General features: G+C 34.9%; 1 protein-coding gene across 5 annotated transcripts in view; it reads left to right on the plus strand.

Annotated features, from left to right (window-relative positions):
* Window positions 1-21,961, plus strand: part of CTNNA3 (catenin alpha 3) — a 1,958,943-nt gene that overhangs the window by 1,274,764 nt on the left and 662,218 nt on the right. The gene's annotated exons all lie outside the window — the stretch shown is intronic.

A 21,961-nucleotide genomic window follows, 5' to 3' on the forward strand; every position in this document is an offset into this window, starting at 1 on the left:
CAGTTCTTTTGTCTCCTTAGGTAAGTTTATTGCTAGATATTTAATTCTTTTTGTTGAAATGGTGAGTGGGATTGAGTCCTTAATTTCTCTTTCTGATTTTTCATTGTTAGTATATAGAAATACAAGTGATTTCTGTGTATTGATTTTGTATTCTGCAACACTGCTAAATTCACTGATTAGCTCTAGTAATTTTTTGATACCATCTTTATAGTTTTCTATGTATAGTATCATGTCATCTGCAAACAGTGAGAGCTTTACTTCTTCTTTTCTGATCTGGATTTCTTTTGTTTCTTTTTCTTCTCTGATTTCTGTAGCTAGGACTTCCAGAACTATATTGAACAATGGTTGGGAAAGTGGACACCCATGTCTTGTTAATGATCTTAGGGGCAATGCTTTCAGTTTCTCACCATTGAGAATAATGCTTTCTGTAGGCTTATCATATATGGCCTTTACTATGTTGAGGTAGGTTCCTTCTATCCCATTTTTTGAAGAGTTTTAATCATAAATCGGTGCTGAATTTTGTCAAAGGCTTTTTCTGCATCTATTGAGATGATCATATGGTTTTTATCTTTTGATTTGTTAATATGATGTATCATATTGATTGATTTGCGTACACTGAAGAATCCTTGCATCCCTAGAATAAATCCAACTTGGTCATGGTGTATGAGCTTTTTGATGTGTTGCTGAATTCTGTTTGCTAAAATACTGTTGAGGATTTTTGCATCTATGTTCATCAGTGATTTTGGCCTATAGTTTTCTTTTTTGTGTTGTCTTTGTCTGATTTTGGTATCAGGGTGATGGTGGCCTTGTAGAATGAGTTTGGAAGTGTTCCTTCCTCTGCAATTTTCTGAAAGAGTTTTAGAAAAATAGGCATTATCTTTTCTCTCAATGTTTGCTAGAATTCTCCTGTGAAACTATCTGGTCCTGGGCTTTTGATTTTGGGGAGAATTTTTATGACAGTTTCAATTTCAGTCCTTATAATTGGGTTGTTCATGATTTCTTTTTCTTCCTGATTCAGTCTTAGAAGGTTAAACTTTTCTAAGAATCTGTCCATTTCTTCCAAGTTATCCATTTTATTCCCATATAGTTTATAGTTATTCACAATAGTCTTTTATAATACTTTCTATTTCTGCAGTGTTTGTTGTAACTGCTCCTTTTTCTAATTTTGTTGATTTGATTCTTCTCTTTTTTTCTTGATGAGTCTGGCTAAAGTTTTGTCAATGTTGTTTATCTTCTCAAAGAACCAGCTTTTAGTTTTATTAGTCTTTACTATTGTTTCTTTCATTTATTTTTCATTTATTTCTGTTTGGATCTTTATGATTTCTTTCCTTCTACTAATTTTGTTTTGTTGTTCTTGTTCCAGTTGTTTTAGGTGTAAAGTTAGATTGTCTATTCAATGTTTTCTTGTTTCTTGAGGTAGGATTGTATTGGTATAAACTTCCCTCTTAGAACTGCTTTTATTGCATCCCATAGGTTTTGAGTTGTCATGTTTCATTGTTTCTAGAAAATTTTTGATTTCCTTTTTTATTTCTTCAGCAACCTTGGTTACTTAGTTATTTAGAAATGTATTGTTTAATCCCTGGGTGTTTTTCTTTTTTACAGTTTATTTCCTTGTAATTTATATCTAGTCTCGAGTGTTGTGGTCAGAGAAGATGCTTGATATGATTCCAATTTTCTTAAATTTCCTGAGGTTTGATTTGTGACCCAAGATGTGGTCTATCCTGGGGAATGTTCCATGTGCACTTGAGAAGGTGTATTCTTCTGCGTTTGGATGGAATGTCCTGAAGATATCAATGAGATCCATCCCATCTAATGTATCATTTAAGACTTGTGTTTCCTTATGAATTTTCTGTTTTGATGATCTCTCCTTTGGTGTGAGTGGGTGTTAAAGTATCCTACTATTATTGTGTTACTGTCAATTCCTCCTTTTATGTCTGTTAGTGTTTGTCTTATGATCTGAGGTGCTCCTATATTGGGTGCATAGATATTCACAGTTCTTTTGTCTTCCTCTTGGATTGATCCCTCAATCATTATGTAGTGTCCTTCCTTTTCTCTTGTAATGTTCTCAATTTTAAGGTCTATTTTGTCTGATATAAGGATTGCTACTCCAGCTTTCTTTTGCTTCCCATTTGCATGGAATATATTTTTCCATCCTCTCACTTTCAGTCTATATGTGACTTTAGGTCTGAAATGGGTTTCTTGTAGGCACCATATATATGGGTCTTATTTTTGTATCCATTCAGCCAGTCTGTGTCTTTTGGTTGGAGCATTTAATCCATTTACATTTAAAGTAATTATTGACATATATGTTCCTATTTCCATTTTCTTAATTGTTTGGGGTTGATATTATAGATCTTTTTCTTCTCTTGCATTTCTTGACTATATAAGACTCTTTAACATTTGTTGTGAAGCTGGTTTGGTGGTACTGAATTCTCTTAACTTGCTTGTCTGAAAATCTTTTTATTTCTCCATCAATTTTGAATGAGACTCTTGCCAGGTACACTAATCTTGTTTTTTTTTTTTCCCCTTTCATTTCTTTAAATATATCCTGCCATTCTCTTTTGGCCTCCAGAGTTTCTGCTAAAGTGTCAGCTGTTAAACATATAGGGTTTCCCTTGTATGTTACTTTTTGCTTTTCCCTTGCTGGTTTTAATATTCTTTCTTTGTGTTTAGTCTTTGTTAGTTTGATTAGTGTATCTTGGCATGTTTGTCCTTGGGTTTATCCTGTATGGGACTCTGTACTTCTTGAACTTGATTCACTGTTTCCTTTTCCATGTTGGGGAAATTTCAACTATAATCTCTTCAAAAATTTTCTCCTACCTTTTATTTTTCTCTTCTTCTTCTGGAACCCTTATATTTGAATGTTGGTGCATTTGATATTGTCCCAGAGGTCTCTCTCCTCTTTTCTTTGCCCAGGGAAAGTAAGCAGAAAGCCCAATTGTGGAGAGCTCAGCCATTTTTATTCTTGGTTTTTGTTACCTTCCTTCTACAAGTATATTAGAGAACCATTGGAGACAGAAAACTATGACGTGTTGCTTTTTAGAAATGACTATGAAAGCTTTTATCACTGCTATACCCTTAAGAGCCTCAGCTCTACGCTTTTTGAAATTTTAGGGAGAATGAGCCTATAATTTCAAGATACCTTAAATAGCAAAATTGGAACCACGTCTCCCAAGTGCCATTCTTCATAAATCTATTTAGAATCAAGCTTAAAAATCACCACCAGCAAATCATTTTCATAGCCTATAAGGCAACTGAACATTCTTCTATTTAATTTTTCAGCACTGCTTTATTATAAGACATAGGTTGCAAAAAATAATAAGCTATTTGTATTGTAAGCTGAAAAGAATGAGAATCATAGAGTAGATCTGCAGCACTCTCTTCTGAGGACGGCAAGAAAAATAGACGTTTCAGCTGTGCCTTTAGATTCGCAGTCAGGTTGATGGAAACAAATAGCCCCAGGTCATTCACCTTAAAACCTAAGTAAAGAAACAGTCGGCCAACCAGAGTTGTAGAATTGGTATAGAATTTAAAGGCTCAAGAGACAGTTTTCTATGACAGTTAACCTGGGGTTATCTGTCTAATGCACATTAATGAAGTCTCCTTTATGTACAGTTGGGAAGGTCCCCTGGAGGAAGAAATGGCAACCCACTCCTGTATTTTTGCCTAGAGAATCCCACGGACAGAGGAGCCTGGCAAGCTACAGTCCATGAGGTCGCTAAAAGTCAGACATGACTGAGAGACTAATACTATACAGAGGTCTCTGAGACGATCCTCAGTTCTTTTCATTCGTTTTACTTTATTCTGCTCTTCAGAAGTTATTTATAGCATTTTATCTTCCATCTCACTGATTCATTCTTCTGTTTCAGATATTCTGCTATTGATTCCTTCTAGAGTATTTATAAATTCAGTAACTGTGTTATTTGTCTCTGTATGTTTATTCTTTAGTTCTTCTGGGTCCTTGTTAATTGATTCTTGCATTTTCCCCATTTTGTTTTCAAGGTTTTTGATCATCTTTACTATAATTATTCTGAATTCTTTTCCAGGTAGTTTGCCTATGTCCTCTTCATTTATTTGGATTTCTGTGTTTCTAGTTTGTTCCTTCATTTGTGTAGTATTTTTCTGGCTTTTCTGTTTGAGGTCTCCTTTTCCCAGAGTTCAGGTTTGAATTCTTTCTTCCTTTTGGTTTCTGCCCTCCTAAGCTTGGTCCAGTGGTTTGTATAAGCTTTGTATAGGGTGAGATTTGTGCTGAGTTTGTTTGTTTGTTTTTTCTCTGATGAGCAAGGCTGAGCAAGGTCGTAATCCTATCTGCTGATGATTGGGTTTATATTTTTGTTTTGTTTGTTGTTTACATGGGGCATCCTACACAGGGTGCTACTGGTGGTTGGGTGATGCTGGGTCTTGTATTCAAGTGATTTCCTTTGTGTGAATTCTTATTATTTGATACTCCCCAGGGTTAGTTCTCTGGTGGGTCAGATGGTAAAGTGTCTTTCTACAATGCGGGAGACCTGGGTTCAATCCCTGGGTCGGGAAGATCCCCTGGAGAAGGAAATGGCAATCCACTCCAGTACTATTACCTAGAAAATCCCATGGACAGAGGAGCCTGGTAGGCTACAGTCCATGGGGTTGCAAAGAGTCAGACACGACTTCACTTTCACTTTCAAGGTTAGTTCTCTGGTAATCTAGGGTCTTGGAGCCAGTGCTCCCACTCCAAAGGCTCATGGCTTGATCTCTGAATGTCTGTCTCACAGAATGGTGATCTCCTTGAAAACAAGAGTTAGTTCTTAGTCAAGTTACATTTTCATCACCTGTTGTTTGACATAGATGCTTCCAGCTGTACCTTGAGAGATATGTGGCTGTCAACAAACAAGAAGCAGCTCTCAAGAATATCTGTATTTTAAGCTTGTAGTAAGGATTTAAAAAGAAATTTTATAAAAACAGTTTGTGAATCACCTTATATATGACAGCAAGGCTGAGCTTTTAGTCAGAGTTCTTGACCCATGAGATTTCAATGAAATTGAAATCAGCTTCATTTTCAGCATCAGAATTCAGTGAGGTGTGCAATGTCCTGTGTCCTAATATGTATCTACTTATAGATGTATATTTATATAGAATACATACATACCTCCATATTTATTTAAGAATATCAAGCCTTAAGTTTTCATGGTAATTTCTATTCTATTTCCCCCAGCTCTATTGAGATATAATTGATGTATAACCATGTGTAAGTTTAGATATGTAATGTGATGATTTGATATACACATGCTTACCTAAATAAGATTAGTTAGCATATTTTTCACCTCCTGTAGTTATCACTTTGTCATTGTGTTGGTGATGGTGAGAACATTAACGCTGTACACTCATAGCTGTTTTCATGTACACAAAATAGTAGTCAGCATGCTATATATTAGATTGCCAGAACTTAGTCATCTTACAAATGAAAGTTTGTATGCCTTACCCCTACCACTCAGCCCTTGGAAACCACTTTTTTACTCTCTTTTCTTTGAGTTCACTGTTTTTAGATTCCACATGCCCGTGAGATGATACAATTTTTGGCTTTCTCTCTGACTTGTTTCACTAGCATAATGCCTTAAAAGTCCATCCATGTATCCATGTTGTTGAAAGTGGCAGAGTTTTTCTTTTTTAATGACTGAATAATATTTGTACATATGTATCTACATGTGATTATATGTATATATATATATACATACACATATATGGATATATATATATATATATATTTTATATCACATTTTTTAATCTGTTCAATCATCAGTAAACACTTAGGCATGTCCATGTAATGGCTAATATGAATAATGCTACAATGAAGTGGGGCTCAGATATCTCTTTGAGATCATTATTTCATCTTTTTGGATATATACCCAAACTGCTATATCATATAATCATTCTATTTTCAATTTTGCAGGAAACTTCCATACTCTTTTCCATAGTGGTTGTACCAGTTTACATTTCCACCAATGGTGCACAGGGTTTCCTTTATGGCCTTGCAGACACTATTTGTTATCTTTTGAATGATAACCATTCCGATAACTGAGAAGTGATATCTTATTATGGTTTGATTTGAGTTTACCTGATGATTAGTGATTTGATCACATTTTCATGTACCTGTTTGCCATTTGTACATCTTCTCTGGAAAAATGTTAATTCAGAGTCTCTAATCACTTCATGGGAAATAGATGGGGAGACAGTGGAAACAGTGTCAGACTTTATTTTTGGGGCTCCAAAATCACTGCAGATGGTGATTGCAGCCATGAAATTAAAAAACGCTTACTCCTTGGAAGTAAAGTTATGACCAACCTAGACAGCATATTCAAAAGCAGAGACATTACTTTGCCAACAAAGGTCCATCTAGTCAAGGCTGTGGCTTTTCCAGTAGCCATGTATGGATGTGAGAGTTGGACTGTGAAGAAAGCTGAGCATGAAGAATTGATGCTTTTAAACTGTGGTGTTGGAGAACACTCTTGAGAGTCCCTTGGATTGCAGAGAGATCCAATCCAAAGGATTCATTCTAAAGAGTCCATTCTAAAGGAGATCAGTCCTGGGTGTTCTTTGGAAGGAATGATGCTAAAGCTGAAACTCCAGTACTTTGGCCACCTCATGCGAAGAGTTGACTCATTGGAAAAACTCTGATGCTGGGAGGGACTGGGGGCAGGAGGAGAAGGGGATGACAGAAGATGAGATGGCTGGATGGCATCACGGACTTGATGGACAGGAGTCTGAGTGAACTCTGGGAGTTGGTGATGGACAGGGAGGCCTGGTGTGCTGTAATTCATGGGGTTGCAAAGAGTTGGGCATGACTGAATGACTAAACTGGACTGAACTGATACTATATTGGTGTTTTTCTTTATGACTTACTTCACTCTGTATAATAAGCTCCAGTTTCATCCACTTCATTAGAACTGATTCAAATGTATTCTTTTTAATGGCTGAGTAATATTCCATTGTGTATATGTACCACAGCTTTCTTATCCATTTGTCTGCTGATGGACATCTAGGTTACTTCCATGTTCTGGCTATTATAAATAGTGCTGCGATGAACATTGTGGTACACATGTCTCTTTCAATTCTGGTTTAATTGGTGTGTATGCCCAGCAGTGGCATTCCTGGGTTGTATGGCAGTTCTATTTCCAGTTTTTTAAGGAATCTCCACACTGTTCTCCATAGTGGCTGTACTAGTTTGCATTCCCATCAACAGTGTAAGAGGGTTCCCTTTTCTCCACACCCTCTCCAGCATTTATTGCTTATAGACTTTTGGATAGCAGCCATTCTGACTGGCGTGAAATGGTATCTCATTGTGGTTTTGATTTGCATTTCTCTGATAATGAGTGATGTTTCATGTGTTTGTTAGCCATCTGTATGTCTTCTTTGGAGAAATGTCTGTTTAGTTCTTTGGCCCACTTTTTGATTGGGTCTTTTATTTTCTGGAATTGAGCTGCAGGAATTGCTTGTATATTTTTGAGATTAATTCTTTGTCAGTTGCTTCATTTACTATTATTTTCTCCCATTCTGAAGGCTGTCTTTTCACCTTGCTTATAGTTTCCTTTGTTGTGCAGAAGCTTTTAATTTTAATTAGGTCCCATATGTTTATTTTTGCTTTTATTTCCAATATTCTGGGAGGTGGGTCATAGAGGATCCTGCTGTGATGTATGTTGGAGAGTGTTTTGCCTATGTTCTCCTCTAAGAGTTTAATAGTTTCTGGTCTTACATTGAGATCTTTAATCCATTTTGAGTTTATTTTTGTGTATGGTGTTAGAAAGTGTTCTAGTTTCATTCTTTTACAAGTGGTTGACCAGTTTTCCCAGCACCACTTGTTAAAGAGATTGTCTTTTCTCCATTGTATATTCTTGCCTCCTTTGTCAAAGATAAGGTGTCCCTAGGTGCGTGGATTTATCTCTGGGCTTTCTATTTTGTTCCATTGATCTATATTTCTGTCTTTGTGCCAATACCATACTGTCTTGATGACTGTGGCTTTGCAGTAGAGCCTGAAGTCAGGCAGGTTGATTCTTCCAGTTCCATTCTTCTTTCTCAAGATTGTTACTTGTTAATGCTTAATATAGAATGATGTCTCTGAAACAATTTTTTTTTTCTTCTTGAGTTTAAATATTTGTTAAAGTGTTAGCCCATGATATAGATCATGACTGAATATTTACTGGTCTCTTTGAAATAATGAATTTTTAAAATGATATTGATTAATCTTTATGAATAGCCTGAGACATACAGTTATTGACTCCAAAGGAAGAAATAATAAAAAGTCCTGGTTATACCATAGCAGTGGTATAGCAGTGTGTTCCCCATATGTGTGCTGGAACACCTATTCCAATAATCATGGATTAAAAAATTGGACAATTTTCTTAACTTTCTTGGGTTTGGAGGCCAGCACAATAAGAGTTAGAAAACCATTTGTTATATATCTATTATGTGTTATGTTTCATGGGTAATTCAAATGTCAATAGTTATGGGAAGTAGGTTATCATTTTATAAATGAGAAAATGGAGGTTCAAAAAGCTAGGGAATTTGCTCAGATTTCACATCAAGATGTAAAACCAGAGCAATCAGATTTCACATCAAGATGTAAAACCAGAGCAATCAGATTTCACATCAAGATGTAAAACCAGAGCAATCAGATTCCAAAACCTAAGATTGCCACCACTATGCTTTGCTTAGAAGATGGAGCACAGGGAGGGAACTTATGATTATGGTCTGTTTTGTAGAAAGGAAATACTAGGCAATAACTTCCATTTGTTGTGTTTAAAAAAGATAAAAATCATGTTATGGCTTTTATTTTTTAAATCAAATATTTCTGAGAGGTCTCTGTGTGAATCACAAAATCCCTTCTACTCTACCCTCTTCCTTCAAGTCTTTACTTTGTGCCTAGATGTTAACCAGGTAAATGAGAAGAGCATTTCACACAGAAATATGAGTGTATGTAAATGTTCTGTGATCTGACATGGGAGTAGTGGTGGTGCATGGTGGCACAAAAGACTAAAAAAAAAATTAATACAGCAGAATGAATTCCCCAGAGAGCAGAATCTGATTAAAATATAGGATATTAGTTAGGAAATGTGCTTTTGTGTTTAACATCTGGGGATGGGAATGGGAAAGAAGCAGAATCTGGCAGAAGGAGAAGCCAAGCTGACCGTATGGGAACCACAGAGCTTAAATGGCCCACCAGAGGATGCTTCAGGCTGAGATGACAAGTCTTAAAACCCCTACTTCTACCAGTCACTGAATGTAGGGTGTTCTGGGGAGGGTACCATCTTGTGTGAGGGCATTCTCTTGAGCTGAGGCAGTCAATCTCTGATAGGACTGACAGATGAACCTATTCAATAAGCATTCGCAAGTCCTCTTTTGCAACAGGATCTAAATAGAGCACCATTATATCCATCTATCCATCACAGGCATTATGCCTAAAGTCCATGGGACAAAGTTTCTCAATTTTGACATTTTGAAAAACTTCTTCTCCTTCTCCTCTTCCTTATTATCATTATTACTGTTGTTATTGTTTTCTAGAGGCATTCCTGTGCTTTGTGGGATGCTTAGCAGCATCTCTGGCCTCTACTTCTTAGATGGGGTTAGTGAATGTCACACACCAGTTGTTACAATAAAATAAAAGTCTCCTGACATTGCTAAACATCCTTTGGGAGGAGACAAGTCACTGCTCATTGAACAGAAATGTGTAGGATAGACTTGGTGAAGTAGGTAAGAACCAGATTATGCAAGGTTATATAGGCAAAATTAAGATTTTTTGTCCTTATTCTAAGAACCAGAGAAAGAGAATAAAGAATTTTTAAGAAAAGGGCAAGAAGACCAGATTTATGTTGCATGTATCAATGAAGCTGCAAAGTAGAGAATCGAGTAAATGCCAGGAACATCATTAGGAGAGGGGGCTATTGGAGAAGGTATAATAGTCATCTGCAGGAAAATTCTGGTTTAAATGCAAAACTGAAGATAGAATTGAGAGATAATTAGGCTGTGTGTAAATAAAGAGTCTGAAGGAAAAAGAGGTGTCAAAGATGAATCTTCAGTTTTGCCTTGCATGAACAGGTGGAGAATAAGGTCATTTACTGATGCATGAGACACAGAAAGAAAACCAAATGTGGAGGATGAAGACCATGTTGTTTTGAATGACTTCTCTAAAATTTAAGTTTGAGTATCAGGAAGACATTTGGATAAAGATCTAGAGTTCAGAGGAGACACTGAAATTGAAATGGCATAGTGAAATTTTAACATTTACTCATTTAAAATGCAGAAGTGAGATTGAATAGGAAAATTTCTGAATCCTCAAAAAGTTGCAGTCATAACCAGTAACTTTCCCCATAGCAGTTCAAGTTTCTTTCCAGATTCTTGCTGTTAGGTTTGCCATAAACAGTGATGAGGTTGTCAGATATTTAAAATATTTATCCACAGTTATTCATTACTTGAGTAACAACACAAAGCACACTGCATGCATATGCATGCATATACCCAAGCTCACACACACACACACACACACACACACGCACACACATTTAGTCGCTAAGTCGTGTCTGATTCTGCAACTGCAACCCCATGGACTATAGCCCGTCAGGCTTCTCTGTCTATGGGATTTCCTAGGCAAGAATACTGGAGTGAGTTTCCATTTCTTTCTCCAGGGGATCTTCCCGACCTAGGTACCGAACTCCTGCATTGGCGGGTGAATTCTTTATCAGAGTCTCCAGGGAAGCCGCATATATGGTATATGAAAAATTTAAAAAGTACAGATTAACAAAATCAGTAAGTTCTGGGTTTTATTACAGGCAGAAATATATACCTAGTGATTATCATAAGGTGGAATTATTGGCTACATTGTTCATGTAGAATTCTTCAGAACACTAGTGAATCCTGGAAAAGTGTCAAAGATTTCCAGTATTTAATATGCCTCTTTAAACAGTAAAATAATCATTTATTTCCTTTCTGCAACAGAAAATTATAATATGAAAAAAAATCCTGGTAAGAATAGGAAAGAAAGACAGTTAGAAACATAACTTATTGAAAAATGGAAGTGCTTTGCTTTTTCTGAAGGATTGTAGTTGGCAGAGAGCTGGCTACTACATGCAAAACTGAAGGTTTCCTGTCTGACAGCAGGACCGAGTAGGTCAACGCCAGAAACAGTGCTCCAATCGAATGTATCCAAGACTTATCCAGATGATGGGATTTGCTTATCCATGTCTCAGGGTTCCCCCATGCCTATTTTCTCATTTTACACCTATTGTCAGCTCTCTGGAAGTCTATGGTATCTCTGACAATGTCATTCTCAAGGCTAAGGAGTATAACTGACCATGAAGGTCAAAATAATTTTAATAATTTTATATATATATATATATATATATGTATGTGGAAATTCTTGAACAAACTCAACCACCAGCTGGCTGTTATAGCTAAAGACTATTTCTCCAGGGATTTAATCACCAGAAACAAATTAATAAAATAAAATTTAAAAAAATCTCAAAATTAGTAACAGGAAAATAGCATAATAATAGTAAAATAAATATATAAATAATCAGATCAGATCAGTCGCTCAGTCATGTCCGACTCTTTGCAACCCCATGAATTGCAGCACGCCAGGCCTCCCTGTCCTTCATCAACTCCCGGAGTTCACTCAGACTCACATCCATCGAGTCAGTGATGCCATCCAGCCATCTCATCCTCTGTCGTCCCCTTCTCCTCCTGCCCCTGATCCCTCCCAGCATCAGAGTCTTTTCCAATGAGTCAGCTCTTCGCATGAGGTGGCCAAAGTGCTGGAGTTTCAGCTTCAGCATCATTCCTTCCAAAGAAATCCCAGGGCTGATGTCCTTCAGAATGGACTGGTTGGATCTCCTTGCAGTCCAAGGGACTCTCAAGAGTCTTCTCCAACACCACAGTTCAAAAGCATCAATTCTTCGGTGCTCAGCCTTCTTCACAGTCCAACTCTCACATCCGTACATGACCACAGGAAAAACCATAGCCTTGACTAGACGAACCTTTGTTGGCAAAGTAATGTCTCTGCTTTTGAATATGCTATCTAGGTTGGTCATAACTTTCCTTCCAAGGAGTAAGCGTCTTTTAATTTCATGGCTGCAGTCACCATCTGTAATGATTTTGAAGCCCAGAAAAATAAAGTCTGACAGTGTTTCCACTGTTTCCCCACTTTCCCATGAAGTGATGGGACCAGATGCCATGATCTTTGTTTTCTGAATGTTGAGCTTTAAGCCCACTTTTTCACTCTCCACTTTCACTTTATAGTAAATATAAATAAATATTAATAAAATCAATAGTTTAATAAATATTTATATCTAATAAATATAATTAAATATAAATATATTATTTATATATAAATAATATTAAAATAAATATTTTAAAATTATATTTGATAATAAGGATATGCTTAAGCTGAGTGTTTTATAAAGAAGAAAACTATGAATGTTTCATTCATAATCAGGAAAAGGAGTAACTCAATGATTTTGAAAGCCAAGGAAAGATATTAATTGAGGAGCTCTACTTTTGACAGTATATTTTCATCTGTGAACAGCCAGAAATAACTAAGAATATTCCTTCACTTAGACATTGCTGTCAATCAGATGGCATGTTGAGAGCAACAAAACCCCTACTGTTGCAGAAAATTTACTCATCTTTCTATTCCTTTATCATCATTTTAACAGACCCTCACTGTGAAGCATGTTTCATATATTCATGATGTGTTTGACCAGATACTAAACTTAGAATGTATCAGTTTTTGTCCTCATCATAAATCTATGGGAATAATGGCTGAAAGATGAATAATGATCATATATTCAAAGGAATCACTTAGTTATCAACTCTGTTGGGTCCCATTTATGATAATTTTATATTTCAGAGAGCTTGTGGTAAATTGATCTGCTAGTAACAACGATGGTTTTCTGTCATTTTGTAGTATGTACACCCTAGGAACAACCCAATATACCTATTGTTTAATCCAGTGAAAAACAAAGAATATGATTCTTTTGAAAGATAAATTCTGAACTGAGCAAATCATAAAAGTGATACTACTTAGTAGGAATAAAATAAATGAAAAATACATAGTATTATGTTCATCATTTCTAATGTTAAAGCTTCTTGATGTAATCTTTGGTATATTTGATGGATGGGTGGATTAAACATCTAGAAGATGGGGTATTAGCTTTCTGATTCTGCCTGTGTTAGATTAGGTAATTTGGACTAAACTTCTCACTAAAGATAACTAAAATAACTGGACAAAATAGTGTTTAAATATATTAAAAATATCAAATAGTAATAAAATGATGAGGTTGGACTGGGCTTAATCTAGATGAAAATGGAAATCCGGAGAAATGATTCAGTCATTCTAGTCACTTTTTACCTAGGGCTAGGATTATCACATACAATACAGGATGTACAGTTACACTTGAATTTCAGATAAGCAGGATAAACAGTGATACTTTGAAGTATAATTATCTCCCAAATATTCCATGGGGAATACTCACACTAAAAAAATTCAATATTTGACTGAAATGTAAAAGTAACCAGGAATTTCAAATTTTTAATTTCTAAGCTTGCCAACTCTAACCTAAAGTCATTTGAAGTTCTGTAAAGGCAATGAGAGACTGAGCAGAATCTTTGAAGATACCTCAAGAATATGGAACAAAAGTCAAAGTAAGGAACTGCCAAAGGACTGGGACCTTGAAGAGCTAAATATAGGAATAAAAATGAAACAAAATTAAACCATCCCCTACATAGATGGGGGCCTATTTTAAAGTTATTTAGATAGCCAGAAAACATTCTCAGTCCCTAAGATTGGACTAAATCAGTCCTGGGTTGATACTGTCCAGAATACCATGAAAATCCTTCAGATGGAAACATCACCCTGGGTCTCAAAATTATTTAAACAAATATTGTTCAAATAAAGTTCTTAACACATAACAAAGAACATCGCACACATAGGACTAAAATTACATGAACAAAGACATATTAGAGGAAAAAAATAAAGAAGTAGAAACATGACTCTAACCAGACAAGGTCAGCATTTGACCCAAGTTGAACTGCTTGCCACTTGAAAGGTCAATATTTGAAAGACAAGTGTTGATGGAAAGGAAAAGTTGTTTTATTCTAGAGGTCAGCAGTGTGGCAGATGGAGAACTAATGTCCTAATACCATCTCCAAGTTGCTGATTAGGAAGAAAAATTTTTAAAGGTAGTGTGAGGGAGGGGGGCTGCAGAGTGCATGTTCAGCTTGTGCTCAGTTCTCGGATGGTCGGCATCAAGATGAAGTTTCAAGCCTCTCTAATTCTTTGATTTCAACCGGTCTTGGGTCAGCTATTTTCATCTGATGGGTGTCTGCTTTCTGTAAAAACAGCTTTAAAAATATGTGTCAGACCTTTATCTATAACTTTTAGGGATCTGGGTGTTTGAAGACTGTTATGTGGCTAGTTATAGTCTAAATTCTTACCAGTTTCCTGGCCCAATAAGTATTATTTGTTTCTACATCTTTACATTTTATAGTCATTAACTCTTGAGTCAAACCTTTGAGACTCAAGGGAAGGCTAGAAGACTAAAGCAAGAACCTCTTAATTTAAAGAACATGAACACAGGGGCTTGTATGCTTTTTTGATTCTCCTTTTTTTGATAACCTTCAATATTGAGAGGAATGGGTGTTGGGGAGAAAGGGAATATTTTGGGTAGAGAGGTTTTTCTTGTTTTTGTTTAAAATTCCACCTTTTTCTTTTTTATCATTACTTTTTAATTTTTTACTTTCATTGCAGAACTCTTTCCATTTTATTATTTCTTTGTTTTGTTTTTTGTCCACATGGCATGGCATGCTGAACTTCCCTGACCAGGGATTGAACCCCAGCTGCCTGCAGTGGAAGCCCAGTCTTAACCACTGTAACACCAGGAAAGTCCCTAGACAGTTAATCATAAACTCAGTGCAGGAAATCAGTTTTAGAGGGACTCATCCTCACAAAGACACCAGAAATATAAGGAAAAAAGGAAAAGAAGGAGGAAGAAAGAAAGGCGTCTATGCTTTTATGCACAGTGGGATTTTTAAAAAAGATTAGATATGAGAACTATAACTTATAGAAACTGATATACTACATTTTAAAAAAGAACCAAATAGAAATGTTGGAAATAAAAAATAAAATATTAATAGCTGAAATCATGAGCGCAGTGAATGCGTTAGATAATATTATGTGCAGGTAAACATAGCCCTGGGAAATTGGCACACAGTACTGCCCAGAATGTATACAAAGAGACAAAGGATTGAAATGCAAAAGGAAGAGTAACAGCTGTTAAAAATAGAAGATGAAGCTCTAACATACTTTGTTGAAGTCTCAGAATGAGAGTAGAGAATAAACATTAAAAAATATTTTGGCTGAGAATTACACAAAACCAATAATATAGATTTAAAAATTCTAAAAGATTTGAAGATGGATAAATATAAATATATACTTATCTAGATACTTGGAAGAAAAGTGTTAGTCACTCTTGTCATGTCTGACTCTTTATGAGCCCATAGACTGTAGCCGGCCGGCTGCTCTGTCCATGCGATTCTCCAGGTAAGAATACTGGAGTGGTTTGCCATGTCCTCCTCCAGGGGATCTTCTCAACTCAAGGACTGAACCCCAGTCTCCTGCATTCCAGGCAGATTCTTTACCTCATGCACTTAAATTATGCGTCCTCAAATCATGTAAGTTAAAATTTACAAAACCATTAGAAGAAAATAGAAAAATTTACAAGTATATTGTCCGATTTTTTTCTTCAGTTTTAACTGAAATATTTATATACAGCACTGTAAAATTTTAAATTATACAGCATTATGATTTGACTTACATCATGAAATGACTACAACAATAAATTTAGTGAACATCCATCATCTCATACAGATACAAATTTAAAGAAATAGAAGAAAGTTTTTTCCTTGTGATGAGAACTCTTAGGTTTTACTCTCTTTAACAACTTTTGTATATAACATACAGCCACATTAATTATACTTATCATGTTCTACTTTGCATCCCTCGTACCTATTTATCTTGTAACTGGAACTTTGTACCTTTTGACTGAATTCATCTAATTCTCTCTTTCCCCATCCCTTGCATCTGGTATCCGCAAATCTGATCTCTTTTTCTGAGTCTGTTTGCTTTTGAAACATTACTCATGTAGTTTCTGTTACACAACATAATAATTTGATATTACTTTATATTTCAAAATGATCACCATGATAAGTCTAGTTATCATCTCTCATACAAATACATTACATAATTACTGATTATATTCTCCACATTGTACATTTCATACCCATGACTCATTTATTTTGCAGCTCTAAGTTTGTATCTCTTAATCTCCCTCATCCATCTCTCTCTTCCCCCTGACTCCTTCCCCTCTGACAAGCATCTGCTGGTTCTCTGTATCTATGACTTTGCTTCTGTTTAGTTACGTTTGTTCATTTATTTTATTTTATTATATTTTATTTTAGATTCCACATGTAAGTGAAATCATCCAGTATTTGTCTTTATCTTGTGTTTTTTACCTAGCATAATATTCTCTAGGCCTATCCATATTGTCAGAAATGTCAAGATTTAATTCTTTTTTATGATTGAATAATATTCCATTATATCCAAGTTATATTCCTTATCTTGGCTATTGTAAATAATTCTGCAATGGGTATAGGGGTATATGTCTCTTTTTGAATTAGTGCTTTGGTTTTCTTAGGATAAATATCCAGAAAGTGAAATTACTACATTGTATAGTAGTTCTATTTTTAAATTTCTAAGGGACCTCCTTACTGTGTTCCATAATGGCACTACCAATTTGCATTCCCACAGTATATAAGGGTTCCTTGTGATTTTCATTTCCCTGATTCTTAGTAATACTGAACATCTTCTTGTGTACCTGTTGACCATCTGTATGTCTTTTTGGAAAAAAAAAATTATATTCAGATTTTCTCCCCATTTTCAAATCAAGTTTGGTTTTTTTTTATGTTGAATTGTATGCTTTCTTTGTATATTTTGCATATTAACCATTTATTGGTCATATCATTTTCAAATATCTTCTCCTATTCAGTAGGTAGCCTTTTAATTTTATTGATAGTTTTCTTCACTCTGCTAAAGTTTTTTTAGTTTGATGGAGTTTTTTTAGTTTTCTGTTTATTTTTGCCTTTGTTCCTTTTGCCTGAGACATATCCAAAAAACAATATTACTAAGATCAGTATCAAAGAGTACACACTGCCTGTGTTTTTTCTAGAAGTTTTATGCTTTTAGGTATTACACTTAAGTCCCTAGTCCATTTTGAATTTATTTTTGTAAATGGTGTGACAGAAATTATGAGGTAGAACCAAACATGAAATCAACAATTGTTCATTTTAAAGACTAATAAAACTAATAAACCCTCAATGAAAGTGATCCAGAATAATAGATTTAGAAATTACCAGTGTATAAGGAACTTAAAGGAGACATCATTATAGGTCTTATAGATTAAAAAATATAATGAGAATATTATGAACAATTTTATGCTGAAAAACTTGGAAGTTTAGTTAATGTGGACACATTTTAGGAAAAATACAGCTTATTAAAACTGATACAAAAAAGCAATTAAAAATATAAAAAAGTCCTGTAAGTATTAATAAAATTGAATGTATAATTAACGAACCTATCTGCAATGAAAACTCTAGACTCGGTTTTACTGGTGATTTCTTCTAACTATTTAAGAATGATAAAACATGAATATTCAATAAATTCCACTAAAAATTAGGACAAGAGAGGGAAGACACCCCCAACTTGTTCTGTAAGACCCTGTAACTAGACAAGGTCATTTCAGAAGAAATATTATAAGCCAACTTCTGAAATAAATGTATATATTAAATCCCTATATAAATTATAAGCTATTTGTGTTGCTGCTGCTGCTACTGCTGCTAAGTTGCTTCAGTTGTGTAAGACTCTGTGCGACCCCATAGATGGCAGCCCACCAGACTCCCCCTTCCCTGGGAGTCTCCAGGCAAGAGCACTGGAGTGGGTTGCCATTTCCTTCTCCAATGCGTTCAAGTGAAAAGTGAAAGTGAAGTCACTCAGTCGTGTCCGACTCTTAGCGACCCCATGGACCACAGCCTACCAGGCTCCTCCATCCACGGGATTTTCCAGGCAAGAGTACTGGAGTGGGGTGCCATTGCCTTCTCCGATATATACACACACACACACACACACACACACACACACACATATACATACATACACACACATATACATATACACACACATATATATATACACACACACACACACATATACATACATACACACACATACACACACACACACACACACACACATATATATGTATGTGTGTATGTATATGAAGGTTATAAGTTTATAGATGCAAGAAGCTCAGCAAACCCCAAAAAGGATAACTTGAAAGAAAACTAGGTATACTAGGCAAATTATAATCAAATTGATAAAATCTAAAGATGAAAAAAAATCTTTAAAATAATTAAAGAAAAATGACATTGTGTACTGGGACACAGCATTTTGTTTTACTTTAATTGAAGTGTAGGTTACAACATAGTGATTTAATAGTTTTAAAGATTATACTCCATTTAAAGTTATTATAAAATATTGGCTGTATTCCCTGTGCTTATTTTATAGCTTATTTATTTTATACATAATAATTTGTACCTCTTAATTCCCTGCCCTTATCGTGAATTTTCCTCTTTCCCTCTCCCCACTTTTCACCACATGTTAGTTCTGTATATCTGTTAATCTGTTTCTGTTTTGTTATATTCATTAATTTGTTTTACCTTTTAGATTTCACATATAAATAACAACATACAGTATTTGTCTTTCTGTCTGCCTTATTTCACTAAGCATAATGCCCCCTAGAGAACAGTGGAACAATGTTTTATAGTGGTTAGAAAACTGTCAAATCATGCTCTTATATCCACTGAAAATATTGTTCAGGAATGAACTGATCTTAAAGTTAGAAAAATTAATCACTAGCCAAATCTTCTCAAAAAATGAACATAAAAGTCCAAAGGAAGAGGAATTATACAAAATTATTACTTAGATCTTTAGGAATGAAGGAAAAAACAACAGAAATAATAAATAGTTGGATAAATATAAACAGTAACAATAACAACTGTTTTTCTGCTTTAAGAAAGTTAAAATTGTCTCAAAGAGTTTTCAACATGTGTTAATGCAATAAATTTAAGTGTAACCTAAAATTCAGTAGAGTAAAAGCACTTAGAAAGTAACATGTCTATTTTTTATGTGAAGTGATACAATACTAACTCTTAGTAGACCATGAAAATTTAGCTAGGCATATTATTCTCTCTAGAATAACCAATAGCAATAATATAAAATTGATAACTATTGTTATTATTATTATAATTAGTCAAAGAAATACAGCCAAAAGACCAATAGTCACAAAGATCAGTCAATAGATACAAATTGCAATAAGATACTTTAAAATATTTGAATAATTCAAAAGTAGGCAGGAAAGTGAAAATAGGAGACCAACAGCAACAAAATGATAAAATGATAGATCTAAAACAGTTATACTAATAATTACACTTAATTCTAACAGTCTAAACTAGAGATTGGCAAACTTTTTCTTAAAGAGACAAATACTGAGTATTTTTTCTTCTTGAGAGCTATATGGGCTAAGTAGTGCTCTTGCCTGGAAAATCCCATGGATGGAGGAGCCTGGTGGGCTGCAGTCCATGAGGTCGCTAGAGTCGGACACGACTGAGAGACTCACTTTCACTTTTCACTTTCCTGCATTGGAGAAGGAAATGGCAACCCACTCCAGTGTTCTTGCCTGGAAAATCCCAGGGACGGTGGAGCCTGATGGGCTGCTGTCTATGGGGTCGCACAGAGTCGGACACGACTGAAGTGACTTAGCAGCAGCAGCAGCAAACTACTCAACTTTGCTGTAAGTGAAAGGTCATGGCTGTGTCTGATTTAAAATTATATTTTACAAAATTAGATGGGTGACCTGTGGGCCATTATTTGCTGTCTCCTTATATAAACACTCCAATTAAGGTATAGAGAATGTTAGAGCTGATACAACACAGCAAATTCTTACTATATGTTACTTCAAATATAAAATACAGAAAGACTGAAAGTAAGCAAATGGAAAATAACACACCATGTAATCTTTAAACATAAGAAGGACTGAGGAAATATACTTATCAATAAAGTGGACTTCAAGACAAAGTGCATTGTTAGAGATAAAGAGGAATGTTTCATGATAATGAAAGGAAGGTTCCTCAGAAAGACAAAAGGATTATGAGAGCATGTGTGCCTAATATTAGTTTTCAAATACATGAAGCATAAATTGACAGAAATTAAGGAAAAAATAGACAATTCTATAATTATTGTAGTAAATTTTAATACCACTATTTTACTAATTAATGGAACATTTAGACAAAATATCAATGAAGACATAAAAGATTTCAATTATTAACAATCTTTTATAAATATAGATGACTACATGCAACTAGAGAATATATATTCTTTTCAAATATACATAGTGAATTCATCAAATTAGACTCAATGTAAGTTCATAGATGTTGCAATAAATTAAAAAGTGGTCAGCATCGTATAAGTGAGTTCTCTGACCATGCAATGATTAAGTCAGATATCAATGACAATAAGATACTGAAGAAAACTTCAAATATTTGAAAATTAAATAGCACTTTGAAATGAGTCAGGGGGTCAAAACGTGCACAATATAAAAAATATTTTGAACTGTTAGTGAAAATACAGTATATTATAATTTGTGGGATGAAGCTAAAGTCTTATTTAGAGGAACACTGTAGATTTAAATGCTTATGTTAGAAACAAAGAACAATAAAAAATTAATGATCTAAGGTTCTGCCTTAGGGCTACCCTGATAGCTCAGCTGGTAAAGAATCCACGTGCAGTGTGTGAGACCTGGGTTCAATCCCTCAGTTGGGAAGATCCCCTGGAGAAGGGAAAGGCTACCCACTCCAGTATTCTGGCCTGGAGAATTCCATGGACTGTATAGTCCATGGGGTCACAAAGAGTCGGACACGACTGAGCGACTTCACTTCACTTCACTTCACATATGCATGTGTACATATATATACATAGCATATATATATATATATATATGCGTGTATTTATTTATTCACAAACATACATGTCATGAATTGTAGTACCCAATATTATAGAACTGGCAAATATCCCCAGATTGTTGTACACATTTAATGCAGTACCAATCAAAATCTTAAGATTTTTATTAGCCTTTAGAAACTAATGAGAAAGTTAATGTGGAAAAGCAAAGGAGCAAGAATAGGTTATTACAAGTAAGTTCATTAATATTATCCATCAAATATTTTCTTTCCCCCCCTGCCTGAGGTGATAATTGGCCACGTGGCTTACTTGTCAATAAATGCAAATATGCAATGTGCTACTTCTGGGTGGAAGCTTTATGAGCCAGTGAACAATTTCATATTCTCTTTCTCTTTCCCTCTATCAAGATAATTAGCAATACTGTGTGCAGGAGATTGGCTACTCTGTCAGCATGGGTCACAGAATAAGAAGATATCAAGTAGATTACCTAGACAACTCAAAATGGACATATATAGTGAGACCAAGACAAATGCTCTGTTGTTTCAGGCCTCTGCAATTTAGGGTAGCTTATTGCTACTGCATTTAACCTAATTTAAATGAAGTATGTATAATATGGAAGTATTTACTCTTTGAGACTTATCAAGATATTATAACACTAAAGTAACTAAGACCATAATGTACTGGATCAAGCATAAACAAATAGACTAGAGATGAAGAAATGCACCTTCATTATGATTATTTGATGCTAAAAATAACTGACATGTTGTTTACAGTAAACAATACTGTGAGAACGAAATACATATGAAAGAAAATAAAACTTGAATTCTACTTTATACTCTACACAAGTACCAGTTCTATGTGGATTAATAA

The sequence above is a fragment of the Bos mutus genome, chromosome 28, assembly GCF_027580195.1.
Source record: "Bos mutus isolate GX-2022 chromosome 28, NWIPB_WYAK_1.1, whole genome shotgun sequence".
NCBI classification, from domain to species: domain Eukaryota; kingdom Metazoa; phylum Chordata; class Mammalia; order Artiodactyla; family Bovidae; genus Bos; species Bos mutus.